Genomic DNA, 20014 nt, shown 5'->3' on the forward strand with positions numbered 1-20014 from the left:
TTGGTCCTGAAGTGGAGATGAATAAAATCTGTTCGTTCTGGCACCGCTCTTGCTGATGCTGCTTGTTTCTCAGCGCATTTTAAATTTTCTCTGATTCGACCTTCACCCTTGCTTGTAGGCATGATATCACATATTTTAACATGCTTTTTTTTCCTCCCTTCCGTATCTGCGTTAGTCAGGCCCGTCAGAATTTTGAAGTACTTCTGCCACAATTCAACAAGAACGTTCTTTTTCAATTTCTGTAGGTAGATTCTGCTATTCAGTGGTTTTCCCCCATCCTTTATCATAGGCTAGGTCTTTTCCATATGGTAATGAATCATTCCCCCAGGAGGAGTATCATTTGCTCAATTCAATGGACTCCTCACAATGCAGATACATGCATTTCTTTCACCTATCATTTTGATTTTAGTTTTCCTGCAGTTTATTGGCTTCAATCTGTATTTTCTTTGTGATCTGTTCTCTTCCCAGCTCTGGTAGGTATCTCCCACTCCATTGTAGTGTGTGCTGCCCTGATGGCACACCTGCACTTTCTGCCTTGCTCTGGAGCTGTTATCTACATATTTAATGCAGTCATTTCCACCATTCCCTCTCGTGATACCATTTTGTGTCTGTCCTGACCCCCTGATCCAGTTTGGTTTGGGTTTTCTTCGACTTGCCTGTTTTGAAATAAAAGTGTTGACAATATTCTGTGCTGTGAAACTATTGCTGTGTGTTAAATAGAATAAAGAGGACAGGAATGAACAAACATCTTTTAAACGTGGGCTTGGGTGGCATTGCATGAAGAGAAGGGAGTCTCAGTTCTACAGGGCAGATTCTGCCTTTTATTTATACAGTGATTGGATGAAAGGGATGGGCTAGACTCAAAGTGCGGTGGGGATTTTTATTATTTTTATTATTTATCTTGTTTAAATCAGCTTTTGCACAGGAGCTGAGATGGGCTGAGAGCAAAATGAGCTGATTGAAACCAAGAGTACTGTGCTTCATTCTGCCATATTGCAAGACTGTGAACTGGAATATTCCTTAGCTGTGGTGCCTCTGGTGTCCAAAACAAGCTGTGTGTTTTTACCTGTTTTATTCTGTTTGGGGGGATGGATCCAGCATCATTGCAGTGAGGAGTCCTCACCTCTGGCATTTGTAGGAGCAGGTTTTGGAGCACTGTGGATCTCGTTTGTCAAAGGCCTGTAAATCACTTAAGAGCTCTATGGATGAAAGAGAAATTACTATTTAAAAAAACCCTGGTACCTTAAAAATAAGACTGGCACCAGGTTCTTGAAAATAACAAATTTTACTTCAGGATCTCCCCATGGGCCTGGCTGGATGGGTTTCTAATGAGCAGGTCTTTTATTTCTGTGATATTCTGTATCTCCCTGCCACAATTACTCATGTGTGAGTCCTAGAGCCAAATCCTGCCCTGAGATGCGTCTTTGCTTCTCCCATTGGCTTTCTTGAAAGCTGCAGGCATTTTTCCTAAACCGTCATTTGGCCTCCAGTTTTACTGTGGTCATATTTGTCTGTCCAAAATGACTGTGGCTCTCCATTTATAATCTTGTAATTTGTAATCTTTATTGAGATACTGCTGCGGTTTTTCTTTCATTACTGGCATCTTATTGTAATATTGATTTTTTGTTAAATGGAACTGCACTGGTAATTTTGGCTGGCAGCTTCTTGGTTTTGCTTTCTTTTGTATGCTTTTTGAGGGTGGTGGAGTGTTCTCTGCACTACACTGAAGCTGATTTCTTTGATCTGACTCTTGTGTCTCGTCTGTCTAAACAAATTTAATTTTTGCCTAATCTGTCTATGCAGTTCCCAATCACTCTGGTATCCAGGCACTAAATTATAGTCTTCATCTGAGTGTTTTCTCCTCAGAACGATGCAAACTTCCTTCTTGAGTGACCCAGTCATTGTCATGCTTTTGTAAACAGTCTCTTCTCTACCTATTGATTTCGGTCTAACATCAGTGACCACCCACTGTTCTGGATTGGGAGAGAGAGAATAATTGTTGCACAGCCATCCCCAAGCGTGCAGACACAAACCCACACACCTGCTCTCTGAGGGGACACCTCCCTCTGCAGCTCAGTTCTCCTGGACAGTGTCACAGAGGGTCTCACCTGGTGCTTCTGCAAACCTCCTTTGGGCACCTGGAAAGGATTTAAGGATTTGGGCATTAAAAAGTGCCCCACATGTATATGGAGAATGCAAACTCTAAAGTATTTTGTATATCTAGCAAGAACCTGGTGCCAGTAGCTGCAGCCACCTCGGTGATTGTCACTTGCTGTGACAAACAGAAAGTAAGTTATTGTTGCTCCAAAGGGGCAAGTCCAGCCCATATTTCTGAAGGAACAGCACCCACATTTTTTGGTCAGAAAAAGAGGGTGCAGCCCTCTCCAATCTGGTGGTGCCCCTGTATTGGCAGTGCCCAGGAATGCAAATGCCTATCCCTTTTCCTGCTTTGGAACATGGAGGCTGTGCCTCCATGTGTGCCAGGTGTTTTTGTGGAAAGCATCAGGCTGCCGTTGTTGGCGTTTAAGGTGGTTAAGGAAGTGATTCACACACTACAGATTTATTGTCAATTTTGTTATGCTTAAGGCAGGCAGTAATTTCAGTTTTCACTGCCATTAGCTAATAATAGTAATTAATTAGTAAATCGTGCCGTTGGGATCTCAGGGTGAACTAACAGGGAAAATGTAAATTATAAAAAAAAAAAAAAAAGACCACTAATGTTTCTGAGTTCCTCACCACAGCTGAGGGTTTGTGTCTATTCCATCCTTCCAAACTGAATTTCTGAAGAGCAACTTACATTGCCCACAGCATTGTCTGGGAAGCATTGGAAGCAAAATGAGGAGGTGCATCAGACAGGAGGTGTTTTGTTGTTTGGGTTTTTTCCCCTGATTTTGCTGACTTCCCAGTAAGGAAGTTTTGGATACAGCACTAAGAAAGGAGAAAACACTGAGATAAATCCAGGGTTTTCAATTCAAGGTCATTTTGAACCCTTTATCTGTCTGCAAAAGAAAGTGGGGGAGAAAATAATTAAAAAATGTGAATTAGGCTGAGTCATTTTCACTATGAATTGTTTGCAGCTGTCAGAATCAGATCTACATAGTTCACTATAGCTCAATTTCCTTTCTGAGTTAATAACACATTGAACAAACATACTACACCAGACTCCTTTTTTTCTTTCAAATAACCTCACAGTGGATCTGCATTCTGAGTATAAAGAAGTCTCTATTAGCTTAGGCTATTTATAGAACATCAAAGGGCTGAAAGATAGTTAAAAATTAATCGATTACCATCAAATAACAGACACTAAAACTCATTGTATGAAATGCCTTCCTCTAGTGAATAAATTAATAGGGACAGGAGAAATGGGCATTCCTGAGTTACAGGCTGGACAGAGGCAGTTGAACACTCCCACTGCAGCTCCTCAGCACTCAGGTTGGGCTTTAGAGTTGACCCTGGACCTGACGTGGTGTGTGGGGAAGAGAATGTGCTTGGAAGGGAGGAGCTGAAGGGTGGAGGTGTCCAGCTTCAACTGGAAGGCCTTTGGAAGGACCAGCTCCTGGAGGCTAATGCTTGCTGCTGAATGATTCCTGTCCAAAGGTGGAAATAACTCTTTCTATAATCTCCATTTCATGGTCTTTTCTTTCCATTGAAGTAGTTGAAAGTGATGCTGGGGAAGTGGCACCACCTGTGTGTAGAAGGTAAAAAACTTGAGCTTACAAAATATTAAGGTGCTTCTCTAATAAACTTACTTGTATTAGTAACATGTTGTTCTGGTCTTGGTTATAATCATGCCATGAGGTATGAAGAGAAACAAAATGTTTTATGAAATCAATTACAATAATTATGGAAGGGGAAAGAAGAACTTTCAAAAACATAAGTTGTTGTTTGGGTCTGAAAGGAAGCAAAAGTGGAACTTAGTTCCACTTTATTTCCAAGTCAGAGAAAGTCCAGGATGCTTTTGATGACGTGCTGATGTTGTCTGCACAGCTCAGGTGAAGTCTAGTTCACCAATTTTTGTGACTTTTGGGTCCATCTAAGTCTGGGATAGTTTGTTATCACACCTCTGGAGAAAGTGGCTAATGGATATGCTGGACCTCTGGTTTAGAGGTACCTTTGGGGGCAGAAAGGAATTTGATTAATTAAAGACCAATTTCTAAGAGAGAATGGGGAGTTTAACATCTGCCCCTGTTGATTGCTGACAGACTGTAACACACAGCTTACAATGCAGGGGAAGTCTTTATTTCCTCTTTCATTGCCAAATATGCTCATTTCCAAGCAGAGGTGACATTTTTGTATGTCAAAACAAAGGTAGAACAGCACAGCCTTTGAAACATCAAACTCGGATGGAAAATGCGGATTTGGCATGGCTTAATTTGGGCTTTATTAATGCCTTTGGGGGAGAGGGATGGAAGAAAGATTAGGCAGATCAGAGCTTTAAAAGTCATAGATCATGCATTTAATAGCTCTAATTCTTAAATACTTGAAGGGTTTCATAAAGCCATTCTCTTCAAGTGCAAACTCCTTCCCACTTTTCACTGTTGCATCTGGATCTCCCAAGTTCTTAACGGAGCTTGGAGCTGAAAATCTCAGACCCTTCAATCCAGCAGTGATCCTGCACCAAGAGGCTGTTTGGAGCCTTCAGAGGATCCCACAAGGAGTTTATGTGCACCACAGACTCTTTCATTGGAGGTGCAGATTACATTATTTTAGGTACTCACCAAATAGGATTTAAAGCTGGGAAAAAAAAACCCACCAAAACCTTTTTCTATTCAGCTACATTTTCTGAAGTGCAACAGACTTAGAAAGACTGGATTTAAATGAAGTTACTAGTAGATTTTTTTTTTAAAAAAATCAATTCTGGTGTTATAAGAAATTGATGGCTAGATTTCAAGGTGAATTTTATCTAAAACTGAAATATTGACCCCGGTGATATTAATATTTTGTTCTGTTTTCTTTCTTCAAAACTGGTGTTTTTCACTGCACTAGATTTTGTCCTTTCCACAATTCTAAAATAATTTGCCATGCATTTATTTTAAATATTACAGAGCTATTTTTAAGCTAGCCAGACAAAGCAGTTTTTTATAGTACCAATTGCATACTATAAGGAGTTTCCTGTAATAAAATCAATATCATAGGATAAATACTCTGTGCTAAGAATAAGCAGATAATCAGATAATTTTGCCCATAGTACTCACTTTTAGCAGTCACAGGAGCTCTGGGAGAGGCTTTTCTACCCCAGTAATTCATTTGCACCACCCCAGCACAGGCCAGTGCCCTCAGGTGTGGCTCTGGGGCCACCTGGTACCCAAAGTGGCCTGGTTTCTAAAACAGGGGGTTGTTTCAGTCTTTTTTTAAAATTCTTTATGTAGTTTTGGAGAGAGGGTGTGTTGGGTTTGGGCACTTGGACTCTGTTTGGGTCACAGGGAGTACTGGGGCCAGGAGCTTTGTCCTGTTTGTGTTGGTGGCAATGTTCCCTCCTTGGTCTCAGTGTCTTGGACAGAGAAAGCCATCTCTGACTGTCTGTAATGTATGGAAAAGGCAATTCCAATAACTCATTTTACAACCAAGTGATCATTTATCCTACTAGCAAAATCTGTTCAACTCTGGTTGTATAGGTTAGACAGTAATAAAAGTTCAAGTATCCATAAAATTGCCATTGAACTGTAAATTAATGTGAGGTAAAGTTGTTGCCCAAGGGAATAACTGAGCTCCAGAAGTTGTGTCCTAAATTAATTAGTGCTGAGTTCAGCTCTGCCTAGGAAAAGAATGGGGTTTTGCTGGCCTTTGGTTGTTGAGCTCAGAATTTTGTTTTCAAGCAGAAATTGTCATCTCTGCTCATTTAAACAGTATTTTGGAAATCAGAGAAAACACCAGGAAAAATTATTAATTTCATGGCCTGGGGTTTTTTTTTGTTGTTGTTGTTTTGGGGTTTTTTTGTTTGGTTGGTTTTTCTTTTTTTGTTTTTTTGGTTTGGTTTTTTTATTTTGGTTTGGGGTTTTTTTGTTTATTGCTTTATCTGTTTGAATGGGTAGGGACAATTGATGTCCACACCTTGTAAAGGTCAAGTTTCCTTCTTGATTAAGCACACGTGGACATTTGCACTTCATGGGTGCTGCTTATCATGACTTGGCTGTCCTCTTAAAACTTTTGTTTTGCTTTTATGTGTTCGTTTGTTTCTAATTCATTGAAAAAAACCAAAAAATACCCCCAGTGGTACTTATTTGAATAGGCCAGTTTTAGTTATTATGGATGAGGAATAATAAAAAATAATGTACTTGGTCCCATTGCCTTGGGAATCAGCTGCTTTTTTTAAAGAAGTTGGGTAAAGAAGCAGTTGGGGTGTTCAGAGCTACATGTGGCCTGCAAAACATCACTGATGGATTTGTGCCATTCCCACAAGTGTGGAATCCCAGATTTTCTTGACTTCTCCGCTTTTCCTTACTGTCTCTTTCCTTTTCACCTTGGCTTTTTAGTTTTTCCCCTCATTCTTCTATTTTTCTTTCTGTTCAGTCTCTATTTATTTCTTCGGCTTCACAGATTGTCTCTCTGCTTGGTTTTCTTTTCCTCAGCACTTACTATATTCCCTGTGTTTTTGCAGCTCTAATGCTGGCTTGTCTGCCAAAGAATAAACTCCTATTTATGGAAAATATATGCAGCTCTATGCACTGCTAAAACATCCTCAGACTGTTTGCTCACAGCCGTCCTGGAGAGACAGCACGACACTGCGAGCACACGAACTGAGCAGCTTCTGCCACCTTCACCAAAACCAGAGCCAAGAGGCACCTCAGAACACACCTACCTTCCATGCTCTCTCCTCCTCTGAAACAGCACCGTTTGGGTTTGTCAGGGAGAATTCCACGGGTTGGACCTTTAGGTGGAACCACCCTCCTCTTCCCACCCAGGGAGGGATAACAATTAGTTCTGTCCTCCAGGGGAAATTCCTGAACTGTCCTCCCATCAGGTCAAGTTGTACTCTTAGAGCACTCTAAATTTGAAGCTCTGAGCAATTGGTGTTATAAGCTGATTTTTGGGACATCATGAAATGATTCTTGGGATGGTTACATCTTGTGCCTCTCAGTTAGAATCCCAAAGCAAGCAGCCCTCCAGCTCCAATCCCTTTTAAAGCACTCAGAGGTTTTCAGCCCCCATTTTAGCAAGGTACAGTAAATAAAGGGGGGAGAATTTCAAAGGCACAAGGGCTAGTTCTTTCACTGGAAGTCAATGGAAGCTGTGTGTCTAATTCCCATTTGTGTCTTTGAAAACACACATGGCCCTGCTCTGCCCATGGCTTTAAATCTCATGTGCACACAAACACAAGCCCCACGTTCCTATTCAACCTTCCACACACATTTTAATTTCCTTTCAGTGTCACAAACTTTCCGCGGTAGCTGAAATATGTCAGGGATGTTTTTGTCAAATTGCTGAGACCAGGTTCTTCAGCTCCCACTCTGCACTTCTGGGGTGATCAGATCATGATGTTAGAGTCGCATAAGAGCTTATTAGCAGCTGGTGCAGACACTTTCTGTGTGCTCTAAAAACAACGACAAGAACAACAACTCAGCTGGGAAGAGCATATGCAATAGCCTTTTAATCATTGCTTCAGCACACCATGTCATCACGCGTAAGCTTTCTCATCAATGAGCCCAGGAATACAAACCAGAGAACTTCTTAAATTTTTCAAACACCTGCATCTTGTGAAACAAATTTATGCTACCAGATTAAAAACAAAAAAAAAACCACCCGACAAAACAAACAAAAAAAATCCCCAAACAAATAACAAAAAAACAAAACAAAAAGAAAATAAAAGAAAAAAATCAAAAATCTCTTGGATCAAAAGTGTCTCCTTATCAGGAAATGAAGGACAGGAACAAAAATACCCTCCTCCTCCATCTCCTCCTCTTCTTTTCCCACCTCAAACTAGATGATAAGATTCTGTAATCTGACAACCCCCTGCAAGATGATAGCTGGGTGTTTACAAAGGGTGCTTTTCGATGCAAGTCAGTGATTAAAAATCCCCCCAGCACCAGCCACCGGAAGGCTGGTCAGGCTCTGCCTTGTCCCTGTTGCTTCCTGTGCTGCCCAGCTTTGTGTCCCTCTTTATCTGCCATGGAGCCACACGAGTGGCACAGAGGCAGCTGGGGGATGCAAATGCCAAGCTCTGGAGTCTGTTTATCCAGCAGTGGCAGGGAAGGCTGTCCCTGGTCACTGGGCTGGAGTGGTGCCCACAGGCTTGGACTGGGATGCTGCTCAGCTGTCTTGCCTCTCTGCTGCTTCCCCGCAGTCGCAGGGATGGATTTGCTTCCTTTCGCAATAAGTCAGACAATAAGGATGTTGCTAAATCCTTTATGGAGCCCAAAGGCAGGGCTGTTGGTTGATCTGTGTTTCCTGTGGAGTTATGATTTGTGTGACCACCAAGTTGCCCCTTGACTCAGAAAGTCCCAGGCCCCCATCTCAGTGTGCGGCAGTGGGGGATTGGAGCTCGGTGTGGCCAGCAGATGTCTCCCAGGATATTTCTTTGCAAACACGGCTCTCCCAGCTCCCTCTCTTTCCTGAGGCTCCCGAAACTGGGCTTGGTGGGTTATGAGAAATGCTTTCTCTTTGCCCATTCTCTGCAAGTATTACAGAACCAAAGAGATGCCTTTGTGATGCTGAGGTTTTTTAAGCCACAGCCTAAATTTAGGAAATGGTTTATAAAGATTAAAAAAAAGGCAAGGGAAGGCAGCTCCTTTGGGCCTTCAGAACATTTCATGATTATTTACAGCCTTTGCGGAAAGGAAGCAATGTCACTCATGGGGGCACGCAGCATTTTAGATCACTTCTGATTGGGAAAATCATTAACATTGCTGGGATTCTGCTTCATTTTTTGTGGGAGAATTGGTAGATGGCAGGGAAAAGGTTCTGTTTGCAGGTGCAGGCTGTGCTGACATGAGGCAAATCTGCAAATCAAGCTGTACCTGCCGGGCTGTGCTGGCTCATTTTTCCTTGGATAGACTTGGCTGAGGCGTGAGCTCTTCTCGCTCGCTGGCTGTGCATTATCCTCTGTATTTAGCGGGAGAAAGTGCAGCGGTGAGGATAAGTGGTTGCTCATGGCACTGAAGGAATTATTTGTGGAGGTGCAGTAGAAGGCTGGAGTCCCCCAGTCCCAGTGATGCTCACTCCAGAGCATGGCATTTTGGCTGGGATGGGGTTTGAAGCCCACCACGGGTCACGCGGAAAATGCTGGCGCTGTTATCGTTCCGCAGGAGCTCTCCGTTGGCACGAGCCATGTCTTTGAGAATACAATAGTCCATCACCAATCCAATCATCTTTCTGTGACTGAGGGGTTTATGCAATTATAAAAAAGTGGATGATTTCAATGTTCTATCCCTCTTGTGGAATTATGTTTGGAATTTATCCGGCAAGACAGGGGAAGGGATTTTGTTTGTTTTGTTTGATCATTTCTTATCACAGAACTTTGTTTGACTCAAACCACAATGATACAAGCATTCAAACACCACCTTCAGATGTAATATTGATTTATAAAACAGCAGTGCACAGCTGCTAAGCTTCACTGTTTCATACAGAAGGTCTTCAATTCCCAACAAATTACTGGCGTTTCTACCTATTTACAAATTAATGTTTCCTCTGAACCTTGTGCATTTCTTATTATTCTAGTCTGCTTTCTTCAGTTTCTGCTTAGAAACCTCGTGTGAGTGTGCATTATGCAGTGATAGGGCAGCTTTAGAGCATCAGTTAAATTGGAGTTAAATAAAAAAAAATCTAGATCAACGTTTCTCCTTAGGCAAGTTATGCACTGAGTGAAATTAAACCACTATATGTACTTGTAGATTGAAGAATCAGAGGTGGAGGATGGGTCAGAAACACTAAGATCAAAGTTTTTCTTCTTTGAAAAAAATCTCTTTGAAAAGCCCCCATGCCACCTATTCTGCTTGTTAATGTTTTGACTGGAAGTGTCTGGCAGTGTCATCATCAGCAGAATATTTTTAAAGACCTTTTTTTTTTTTTTTGAGCTGAGTCTAATAGCAAAGCAATGGATCCTTAGCAGCCTCTGTTATATGTCTCTTAAGGGAATATTTTTGTTAATTGCAAATATTTGATTGACAAACATGGGATGCAATTAGTAGGCAGGCACAGTAGGAATGTGCAGTGAACTGGATCTCTGAACCAACAGATCTCAACTCTCTCAGCTTGATCTGAAATAGGCTAGAGCATTTAAACCATATGTTTCCCTCAAACTTTTTCTTTCCTCTGAAAATTCCTTATTTCCCTCAACTAACCTTCTTTCACTCTCTGCACCAAGGGAGCTAATTCATCCACTATGATCACGTCAAATAAAGACAGAAAATTCTACACAAGCTGCAGACTTACGCTGCTTTTTGACCGTGGCAGTAAAAATTAATGTGGACAAGACTATACATGCCAGTTGTGCCTTACAAAAGCCCTAGGTGAAAGAGAATACAATCTAATTTAACTTTAGACATTTTGAGCTTAATGGTCTATTTAAACAACCTGGTACCATCTGACTACATTTATCAATTATATTTCTTTTTATTTATACAGAGTACTGTCTTTCTGGAAAGGCTATAATTAAAACTTATCTAGATAAATTGTGCTCAGATTCTGTGGCACGAGAAGGAATTCAAAGGATTTCAGTGGTTTTATGTGTTCTTTTTCATTTAAAAAAAAGGTTGCTCTGAAATCTTTAAAAGGAAATAGATTTTCATAATTAGAATAACCTAATTGCAATAGTTTCCATAATTACAGCTGAGAATTGCCAACAGGAAATGCAGTGTGGTCTTCACACTGAAATGTTGGCACCCTTGATTTTTTTTCCTGGCTAAGCAATTCCTCTTCTCTCAGGGATGGGTTGCTTGGTCCTCCACTTCTCATTGGCAGGAAAACTGCCTCGGGGGGGTTTCATCCAGAATCTGGGTTTTCAGGGAATTTCAGCTTGTACATTGTGTCATCACCATAATTTCTGCAATATGACATCACATGCTGAGCATGGCTGAGGTTGGTGGAGAAAGAGCAGCAGGAGCTCTGAGGACCTTCAGGTCCTTCTTGGCTGCACAACGTGGTCTACCATAATCTGCTTTATTCCTGGAAGTCCCAGATCCCTCCCAGATCCCTGGCATAAGTAACTTGAGTTTGGAGGTACCTGCATCATTGCTCTCCATTAGCACATGCACATTTATCAAGAAGCTCTGCTCCTTTTGGAAGGGCCTGATCCCTGCTCCTGCTGGGGGCTGCTCATGTGATTAAGGCTGACTCATGGACGTGTGGCAGGATCCAGCCTTTAATTTGCAAATCCCAGGAACGGGATGTGTTAATCAGTCACTTCATCAGTGGAAGGAGTGCGAGATCCGTAGTGGCTGCACGGGGAGGATATAAATACAAGCTGGAATTCTTGAAAACTTCCCTCGCAGAATTTTGTCCCTAGAAGGGAAAACGTTATTTTGCTGCTGAGTCCTGAATGTAAAATTTCAGATCTGTTGTAAGAAGCTCCACAGAACTAACAAAAAAAAAATTCTGTCTGTTATGTTTCACGCCATGTATTTGTAACCCTGTTACCGAAGCAATATTTGACAGGGGCAGTTAAAAAGTACTCTTTTCAGTAGACTAATAGTGTTTTTCCATAAGGGCAGTTAATGGAGGTTCTTTGCAAACCCACAATAATTTAGACAGGGCTTCATGATGAACCTCTTTGGTGTGGCAGGGTTATTTTAAATGCTGCTCCAGGTGCCTGCTTGGACTTGTCAAGGTTGCCCTTAGTGAGGACCAGTCCCCCAGAGATAATTCTTTTTTCACACTGGAGCCGTTGTTGTGTCTCTGTGTTTAAGTGCTTGACAGAAAATGTCCACAGTTAGGCTGTGCATAATGTACACTGTCAATTTGTAAGATCCTTCTCTGCAACTGCGCTGAAAGAGGGACTTTGTCACAGGTTTTCTCCTCCTCGCAGCTCCACAATTTAAATTTTACCGTTTTGTCATGTTAATGTAATTCACTTAAAATATTTAAATTGTCCTTAATTAATTGAGGAAGGAGATTATCATGGTGGTGGACTTGTAGGCAGCGTGTGGAGCAGAGCTGCCGGGGTTTTGGTGAATGCAGGTGATGGATGGTGTTGACGTGAGCGGCTGCAGTCGCACAGTGTGCGTATACACAAATTACACCGCCATGTGTGTTCCTCCCTGTTAGCAAAGCCTTTTGTTTATATATACCCAGCTATACATTTACACATTATGTAAATAAACACACATATGCCCATGCAATTTAATTGAATATATGGCTATGGGTTAAGAGGCATGTTACTCTGATGAAAAACATCTTATGGTACGGAGTAAAAATATTCCCGACGTGCTTTTGAGCCTCCTGTAGAATTTAAGAAGGAACTGCAGAGATTTCTTTAAGGTGGTGGTTCAAGCCATTGAATAGGAAGCCCTGGTATTCTTCTAAAACCTCCAGGCTGTTGAGTGGCATTCTCAGAAACCCATTGAGTTCCGTTTTCATTCAACTCCTTTTATTCTTATTCAATCATGGTATTTTCCATTTATCTTTGGTAAATGCAAAATGGACATTACTCTGAGTTTTGTTTCAAGTTAGGTACTTATTCTTAAGGCAATGTGCAAGAAATTAGGCACGTAGATCAATCTGTCCAACCTCCCAAAAACTGACACGAGCACGTCAGGTTGTAATGAGAAGTTGTCTTAGGTGCACTCAGTCAACCTTTGGGGTGCAACACAAGCTTTGATGTGCTGGGGAAGGCACGGAGCTATGGGCTTGTGGTGCCTCCCACCTGCTCATCCCTGCTGGTGGTGCCACTGGAGGGGCCCACAGAGGTGATCTCCTCTGGAAAAATGTTGTGAGGAACTGCAGGAGATGGGAAAACCACTGGGAGGGAGCTGTTGCTGGAATTCCCCATGGAGTTGGGTTGCATCTTCTCCCTGGTGCCCCTTTGGGTATGAGAGGTCTGGGACAGCAGTGCAGGGCACCGCAGGCCACGCCGCAGGTGACACGTCTGGCTCTGGCAGAGCCCAGAACCGTGTGTGTGCCTCACAAAGAAACCTCTGCTTTTGCATTTTGTTTGTTGTTTTTCCCCTCCGTCTCCGGCGCAGCCGGGGCGCCTCTCCTCCAGCTGTTCTGTGACACCGCGCAGCCATCAAACGCTGGAAGCCCAGATCAGAGAGCAGCAGTGACAGACTCCTGGTGCAGGCAGGCCAGGTCCCAAATCTATTGTTCATACGAGAAAGCTCAGCAGAGTGACTTGACAGGTTTTTAAAGCACTGAAGAACTTCACCAGGAAGTTTTCTTCCTTTCCTAACGCCTTTCCCTCACTCTGCCTCAAGCTGGGTACCAAGTGTGTGCCATTTTGGCAATTAACAAAAAGGGGGATATTGCTGGTTCTGAACACAGGTACACAGGGATAATCAGGTGTATAGGAATCAGCAATCCCTCTGCATGCAGGGGCTCACACTGGGCTGCTTTGTACTATTGCATTCAGACACCGTGTTCAGAGCGTCTTTGTTATCGTCGCCTGATAAATAAACAGCCCTAAAATTACAGAACTTATTATGGTAATTGAGTGAAGAAAAGGAAATGCAAACCGTGCCTCACTATCTATTACATTGCCACTGCTAAAGTTGCCTAAACCTGTGCTACTCAAATGATATTGTAATATTAGCCTTCTTTCTTTTTTCACAATGATTGTTTTCTGTCCATCTCAAGCTGGATGTCAGTTCATTTAGATTTACATCAAGTAGTAAATTAAAATAATCACTCAGCAAACACTCTCAGCTCAGTTTTCTCTTTCAGTCAGGAGTTGCGAGAGATGCTTGAAGCATTCAAGCAGAAAATATTGCTGTCTAGATATTTGTCCTCTGGGTGATAAAGGAGGCATTGTCTTGGGACCCACTCAGGCCTCGGAGCTGATAGTAGCTGTGCATCACAGCTGTGAAGTGCGCTTTGTTATGTGTCTGAGGATTAGGGTTCAGGACCTTGTTTTTCTTGAAATACCAGACTGATCAGAGCTGCATATGTTCGGGGGAAAGCAGAGGTCGATGGTTCTCTGTCCACATTTTTACTAGATTATTTTTGGACAGAACTCTGGGAGAATACCCTGCAGCTTAAACCATCCCAAGAGTTTTTCATATTCTGCATTATAACCGTCATGGAAAAAAGGCTGTAGTTTATCTATCTGCATTTGAAACAAAAGGCTACAGCATCACAGACATGCCGGGCTTTGGACCCACGCTGGAGCAGGCTGAATTTTGCTCCTTTGTGCTCCATTTACAGTACAGCTGCCCATTTAGAAGCACAAATGCACCTTGATATAATAACCAAATCCAAAGAATGTCTGGCCTCAAGGGTAGCACAGATCGACAATTAATCTTAAAGCAAGGGTGGTGTACAGAGAAAGGGTGTGGGGGGACAGAAAAAGGCTGTTCTGTGTTTCTTAGCTGTCTGTTCCAGGAAAAAAAAAATGTAGCTTTCTATCCATATTTTTTTTTTATTAAAAAAATTAACCTGCATCTTTTTTTTTCCCCACCCCAGCCATAAAGCAAACAAATCAAACCCCCTAAACTGAAGCAGTGTTTATTTTGGCAAAGCTGATGTGGACAGAGGTACTTGTAGTGGAGATGCTGTCATGAGTCAAGGCAATATTTCTATGACAGTTGAGGTCTGAGTAAAGACTGCAGGATCTGGGCATGATCTGCTCAGCCTCCTCTTTGTGGCAGCGAGATGTGGGAGCTTGTGGAGTTGAGGATTTGGGGCCAGATTTTGTTGTCTCTCGTGTTGGTTTGATACCACAGGATTAACTGGATTTTACTGATAAACAGAGGACTATCTGTGGCTCTTTTGTTGCAAGTGAATGTACTTATAAACATTGCAAATTCAACTTCCAGTGTCAGTCTGAATCCCTTCCTCCCAGAACGGGGCTCTGATCAATAGGCAGAGCATTGCCTTTGAAATTATTGCTGTTAATCATATAACCTCACTGATGGGATGGAAGGGACAACAGCATTTGCCCATACGCAGGGTAACACCTGGGGGTTGGTTGAAAACACATCAGTAGGCACAACTTTTAGCCCCATCAAGCTTCTGCACAAATTCTGAGGGTCACCCATCATCTTTGCTTTTAAAACCAGGCCTTCCCTTCTTCCATGGAGCCCCACCCCTGCCCAGCACTGGGTCTGCACATCCCTACCATGGCTCTTCAGGTCAGTGAGGTGGCTCAGATGCTCCTCTCTCCATGGAAAACTGAGCCTGGAGCTGTGTTGCAGGACACTCAGAAGGCAGCTTGGGGCATTAACTTGAGCTTAGGGTGTTTAATGAATGGCACGAGGTTACTGTTGTGACAGGGCACCAGCCCAGGCTCAACAGTCTCTAAACAGCTGCTGAACATGTTCTTGTCATTCCAGTGTTTTTGTGGATGCTATTGCCATTCAGAGGATGATCTTGACAATTTTCAGTTTGGGTGGGTGTGGTGAGAACAACCTAGAAATACTTTTTCTGCCTAGACAAACCAGTTCCCAAGAGACAAGAGGAATTTGGAGCAGGATGTGGGATGAGGAGCCTTGGTCAGAGGCTGTTTGAATGGAGCACCAGGCTGCCAATTTAGTTACCCATTTGTTTTGTGCCCTGGTGTGCTCCTCTCCCGAGGGTTTATCCTGGAGAGGAGCAGGGCTATGCCACGTGGAATGGGGGAAGTGATGCCTTGTCACTTTCTCTGCTGCCTGGCAGAACTGATTTGCTGCAGTTGTGCCTGCAGAGAGCTGGCATCGTGTGAAGGTATTTATCACTGGAGATACACTGATAGCAAGCCTTTGAAACAATCATGGGGTAGCACTCAATGTGTCCTTTGTTTATAAGTAGTCTTTTATATTTAGGTATTTTCCTTCATTTCTGCTTCCTCCTTTCTTAGGAAATGACCACAGGGTACTGACCTCTGCTTTTGTGCTCTTAGAAGTCCTCCCTCTCTGTTTTATTTGTTCTCTGGCTTTTTTTTTCTCACTAGTTTTTTAATGCAATTTGTTTTTCTTTTTTCATGCTTTGAAAAGGTTCCTTTTGCCCTTCCTCACTCAAGCTAGCCCAGCTATCCATCAGTCCTCTTTTTGCCTCAAGTTGTTGGTACTGATGGGGTTCCTTTATTACTACATCTTCTATGTGTTTTCCCCCTTCTTTCCTAAACTTTGTTTGTCTCATATTTATCTTCTTCCTATATCCTGGTAAAACATATTAGAGGTGCCACTTACTTTTCTTCTCTAATACCTTCCCACCTCATCCTCTCTTGACTTTTGGAGGATTTTTAGCTGAAAACACAAATCAGGCTCCTCTTCCAAAGCTGGACAACAGAAAAGGGGATTCTCTTGTTGATTACATTTAAAAAGAGACAATTTCCTGAATGAAGGAAAAAGAAAACCTGCTGGGGTAAAAGGCAGCTCCTGGTGCGAACTCACACCAGGGAGGCAGAGACATGAAACTTTCCCCTGCTGGTACCTATTCCCTCTGCTCACATGAAGGAGACATGAGGGCCAGGACATTTCAGAGCAAAAACTTCTACCAGTAATTACATTATTTTAGTGGGTTTATATCAGCTGAAAATCAAGTCTTAGAGTTTGACCGATTTGAGTTCTTTATGGGGGGAAGTGTAAAAGTTTGCACAGGTCTATCGTGATGGTTTCTGAAATATTTGAAGCATCCATAGTTTTCTGGATATCTCGATACCAGTAAGAATGTGGAATAGCTGAAATTATAAAAATATTGACATAAAACCATACCCAAATTGTGACACCGTTTTTTGTGAGTGGTGTGGCTTGGGTTTTTCTGCTGCTGTCACCAACCACTGCCATCAGAGCCCTGCATGAAACGGGAAGCTCTTTGCAATAGGGAAAAAAAAAAAAGGAAAACAAGAAAAGAGAGCTAATTTCCTGACTGCAGGAAAAGAACTGCTGGGGTAGGAGGTTACCAAAGCCTCTGGCTCCTTGTGTGGAGCTGAAGAGAGTATTCAGAGAGTTCCAACACAAGTAGGAGATCTCAGCGCAGGAAACATCATCGCAGTGTGGGGTGAGGGAATTCAGCCCAGACCAGGAGGGTATCCTGTGTGCATCCAGCCCTGGCAAGAGAGGTATCCCACAAATCCTTATTGTTATAAGCTCTTGCTAATTTGAGAAGTGTCAGGAATGGCAGTGTAATTTCCCCCTCAGCTGTCGGGATCTCGGGGAGTGTATCTGATTAGATGGCACCTTCCAGAAATGCAAGCAGTCCATGATAAAGTCTCTGTGCAGAGCCTGGCAGAATGGCATCACTTCAGTATAAATAAATGATATTTAACATCTTTGTTAGGTAGCAAAATCTGTGTTGTGGCTGCTGCTGTGGGACATGAAGAACTTGTGCCTGTTTTCTGGTGTACCAGTTGTAGATCCACATCAGGATAACCCATTCCTGGTGCCATCCTGCTGGAGATCCACAGAGATCTCAGACATGCTTCAGGCTCAATATTAGGAAATGCTGGAAGCATGCAAGCTGTAGGGAAAACCAGGTGCCTTGCATTTGAAGTTTTCCTCCCTCTAACAACACAAATATTATCTTGGTATTCTCCTTGACAGTGGGCCCTCATGGTTTCCTTTCGCATGGAAAGTCAGGCGGTTTCTGAGCAGTGCCTGCATATTCCACACTAAAAGGGCAGTTGAAAAGGCAGCCTTGGCTGCAGCTGCTACCTGGAAATCTGAAGGCCGTTGTTTTCCTTATTTCATCTGTTGCTAGTCAGCTGGAAAGCACAGTGACCTATGAGTAATGTGGTCATCCCCAACTCATGCTGATAAAACCTTTACACTGCTGCCTCTTGCCATCTCTCCTTCTCTATCTCTCCGAGATGTTCTGATCCAATCTTGACTTCCTTTGAGGTAGGACATTCTGTCTTAATGCCCTAACCCCCTTGGAGAGTCAGAGAGAAATGATTTTGAGATGGTTTTTTGTTGTGCTTTTGCCTCATAGACTTGTCTGTAGGGCTTTTGTACCAGAAAGAATGAGACTCTATGGCCATGATCCTGGGGCCCTTTAGGACACTGCTCCTCTCAATCAGTGGCTGTTACTGAAGGCACAGCAGAGGAATTTCCAAATCCTAGGATATCAGTTTGGCTGTGTGGGCAGCAAACCACCAGGTGTAGCTCCCTAGATCTGGGAGGCAGCAAATCTCAGTTGGTTTTTGGTCTCTCCACCTTCTTGGCAGCACTACACAGATCCTGGCTGCCACTGGGCTGTCACCTGGCATGTCTGTAATTTTTGTTTGCAACACTAATGAATTTTTCTTGCTCACGCCTTACAGATGAGCATGCTGGGTTTTATGGAGCATTTCCAGAGCTGAGGGACAACAGTCTGGGAATTTCCAGGTAATTGCCATTTCTTTTGAGTTTTTTTGTGCTGCTCTGGGTGTTGTGACCTTTTCCTTGATTTCAGGCTGCAGGCCTCTCTCGTAATCCTCTAAATTGTCCACTTCATGATTAGATTGTTGTCCTGAGTGGCATCTTTGAATGCAAAGGGAAGGATGTTCTGGCTGCCCACTCAGTATCCAGCTCCTGTCCCACCAGCAGTTTGACCAGAAACATAGAGACTCTCAGTTCTTGTCTGAGGGGATTTGCTTGCTCTTCATAAAGATCTAAATGGTTGAACACTTGCTGGATGAAGAACTGTCTTTCTGTGTGATCCTGCCTTACCTGTGCTTAGTGCTGGAACTCAACTTTCTTGTCCTGGCAGGAACACTGACACCTTTCTGACTGCCCATTCCTCACCTATTTATCACCTTTATAAAGGGCTGAGATTCACCATGGATTTTTTTAGTAGGTTCTAAATGGTTTCATATTTACATCATCTTCGTTTCTTTGACAAACTCCAAAGTCAAGCCAGCAAGTGCTGCAGTGGGGGCCTACAGAAGAGCATTGGGTGTGATGGTTTTAGGGCCACCACACGATGGTCACACCAAGCCCTAGTCCTGGCAGTAGCTTTGTGCCGTGCCTGACAAGGTTGTTCAAGACCCAGATAAAAGCAGTGTTTTTCAGGCTGGCACTCGTCCACCCTCGTTATGATAATGTGGATATTGTGAGTTCCTTGGGGCAGGGACTGTGGTTTTCTGTATGTTTGAGTTGCTCCAAGATTGTGGCTGGCATTCTGTGAACCAAAGCTAATAAATCAAAGCCAGTTTTTTCTCATGCGCTTCAAAACCTACTCCATTTTGGAACGAGAAAACCACGTATAGCTCACTGCAGGCTTTGTCAAATTATTCCTCCCCTTCACACTTGGACTCTTCTTCATTTTCCACACACTTAATACTCACCCAGCTCCTTTCTGTAACTGGCAGCTGATCCAATTACACACTAGAGGTAGAAATACTGAAGTCTTACAGTTCAAATGTGGAATGATATGCATAGTCACTTTGTCACTCAAATCCTTTAAAAAAATAAAAAAGGAAAGGCAAGAAAACTCAGACTAGCTGTCCATAATTAAGGGTGGAAAATAGAGCACACAGTTAATATGTCCCTGGTTTGCCAATACTGGGATGTCACAAGTACCAATCAGGAAGCCAGAGCCATGTGGCTTCCCAGATAAAAACGTTGGCTTTTCACTTCTGGGGCTACAATTCAAATCCAGCTTAAGGTTCTAAATGAGATGAGACCCTTAACCTGCGCCAAAACTGGGGATCCCTCCAGGTCACAGCTGAGGTTATTGGCAGGTCACTGTGATTAAGCCTGTGTTCTGTTGCCTTCAGCACACTTCATGTCATAAATAAAGGAATTGAGGTCCAAGCCCTGCCTGAACGCCAAGTAGCCTGAAGTATTAGAGGTGATAATGAAGGCCTGGCAAGAATGACCCACTTTGAATTGTAGGTAAAGTTAGGGTGAGCCTAACAAGTACCCCTTGCTCACCCTGTTGCCATTGAGCTGCTGTGGGTGTTGTATGCCTGCTTCCAGAACTGCACTTTTGGAGAATTCTGGTTCAGATTCTCAGCTGGATTTCTGTT

General features: G+C 42.9%; 1 long non-coding RNA gene across 3 annotated transcripts in view; it reads left to right on the forward strand.

Moving 5' to 3' along the window:
* Positions 1–20014, forward strand: part of LOC146438945 (uncharacterized) — a 438604-nt gene that overhangs the window by 365331 nt on the left and 53259 nt on the right. For all 3 annotated transcript variants that reach the window (XR_014850582.1, XR_014850584.1, XR_014850583.1), the window contains exon 4: positions 18326–18389. This is a non-coding gene — a long non-coding RNA (uncharacterized LOC146438945). The remainder of the gene's footprint in view (positions 1–18325; positions 18390–20014) is intronic.

The sequence above is a fragment of the Lichenostomus cassidix genome, chromosome 3 (genome assembly GCF_008360975.1).
Source record: "Lichenostomus cassidix isolate B80296 chromosome 3, HeHo_3.0, whole genome shotgun sequence".
NCBI classification, from domain to species: domain Eukaryota; kingdom Metazoa; phylum Chordata; class Aves; order Passeriformes; family Meliphagidae; genus Lichenostomus; species Lichenostomus cassidix.